Source organism: Arachis hypogaea, chromosome 10 (assembly GCF_003086295.3).
Source record: "Arachis hypogaea cultivar Tifrunner chromosome 10, arahy.Tifrunner.gnm2.J5K5, whole genome shotgun sequence".
NCBI lineage: Eukaryota > Viridiplantae > Streptophyta > Magnoliopsida > Fabales > Fabaceae > Arachis > Arachis hypogaea.
Genome location: NC_092045.1, coordinates 92,321,418 through 92,323,311, shown reverse-complemented (window position 1 = coordinate 92,323,311; position 1,894 = coordinate 92,321,418). Strand labels below are relative to the sequence as shown.

The 1,894-nt window shown below is 31.7% G+C and overlaps 1 non-coding gene across 1 annotated transcript; it reads left to right on the top strand.

Moving 5' to 3' along the window:
* The first annotated feature begins 238 nt into the window (after positions 1-238).
* LOC112718854 (small nucleolar RNA R71) lies at positions 239-346 on the top strand. Its single transcript, XR_003161182.1, has one exon. It is a non-coding gene; the product is annotated as a small nucleolar RNA R71 (small nucleolar RNA).
* The last annotated feature ends 1,548 nt before the right edge of the window (positions 347-1,894 follow it).

Here is a 1,894-nt window from a genome sequence, read left to right as displayed (position 1 = left end):
CCAATATGGCATTCAGAGCATCAATTTCAAGAACTCCCTTCCTCTGAGACGTCCCATTATTCACAGGATTTCTTTCAGAAGTGTACATGAACTGGTTATTTGCAACCATGTCAATGAGTTCTTGAGCTTCTGCAGGTGTTTTCTTTAGGTGAATGAATTCACCTGCAAAATGGTCCAGTGACATCTTAGAGAACTCAGATAGACCATCATAGAATATATCCAAAATGGTCCACTCTGAAAGCATGTCAGAAGGACACTTTTTGGTCAACTACTTGTATCTTTCCCAAGCTTCATAGAGGGATTCACCATCTTTTTGCTTGAAGATCTGAACATCCACTCTAAGCTTGCTCAGCTTTTGAGGAGGAAAGATCTTAGCCAAGAAGGCCGTGGCCAGCTTACCCCAAGAGTCCAGTCTATCTTTAGGTTGTGAGTCCAACCATGTTCTAGCTCTGTCTCTTCCAGCAAAAGGGAAAAGCATGAGCCTTTAGACTTCAGGATCCACCCCATTAGTCTTAACAGTATCACAGATCTGCAAGAACTCAGTTAAAAACTGGTAGGGATCTTCTGATGGAAGTTCATGAAACTTGCAGTTCTGTTGCATTAGAGTAACTAGTTGAGGCTTCAGCTCAAAATTGTTTGCTCCAATGGCAGGGATTGAGATGCTTCTTTCATAAAAATTGAAAGTAGGTGTAGTATAATCACCAAGCATCCTTCTTGCGCCTCCACCATTGTTATTGGGTTCGGCCATGTCTTCTTTTTCGAGATTCTCTGTAAGGTTTTCTCTGAATTGTTGTGCTTTAGCTTCTCTTAGCTTCTTCTTGAGAGTCCTTTCAGGTTCAGGATCTGCTTCAACAAGAATGTTCTTGTCCTTGCTCCTGCTCATATGAAAAAGAAGAAAACAAAAAAGAAAGAGGAATTCTCTATGTCACAGTATAGAGATTCCTTTATGTGAGTAGAAGAAAAGAGGAATAAGAATGAAGGAGAGAAAAATTCGAACACAGAAGGGGAAGAGAGGGTTCAAATTTTTAGATGAAGAGAAGTGTTAGTAAATGAATAAATAAATAGAAAGAGATGAGAGGGAGAGAATTTCGAAAATTATTTTTGAAAAAAAAAGTTAGTGATTTTCGAAAATTAAGAGAAGAAATAAAATTAAGATTAAAGTTTGAAACAATTAGTTAATTAAAAAGAATTTTGAAAAAGAGGGAGGTGATTTTCGAAAATTAGAGAGAGGAAAGTGGTTAGGTAGTTTTGAAAAAGATAAGAAATAAACAAATAGTTAATTAGTTAGTTGAAAAAGATTTGAAAATTAATTTTGAAAAGATTTTGAAATTGATTTTGAAAAAGATATGATTTGAAAAAGATATTTTGAAAAATATATGATTGAAAAAGATATTTTGGAAAAGATTTGATTTTTAAAATTAAAATTGATTACTTGACTAACAAGAAACTAAAAAATATGATTCTAGAATTTAAAGATTGCACCTTTCTTAACAAGAAAGTAACAAACTTCAAATTTTTGAATCAATCACATTAATTGTTAGTAAAGTTTTCGAAAATATGAAGTAAATATAAGAAAAAGAGTTTGAAAATAAATTTTAAAATTTTTTGAAAATAATAAAAAATGAAAAAGATTTGATTTTTTAAAAAGATTTTGAAAAGATAATATTTTTAAAATTGAAATCTTGACTTGACTAATAAGAAACAACTTATTTTAAAAAATTTTGACTAAGTCAACCCAAAGATTTCGAATTTTATGAGAGAAATAAGGAAAACATATTTTTTTATTTTTGAATTTTTAATGAGGAGAGAGAGAAACACAAAAATGACCCAAAACATAAAAATTATGGATCAAAACACATGATGCATGCAAGAACACTATGAATGTCAAAATGAA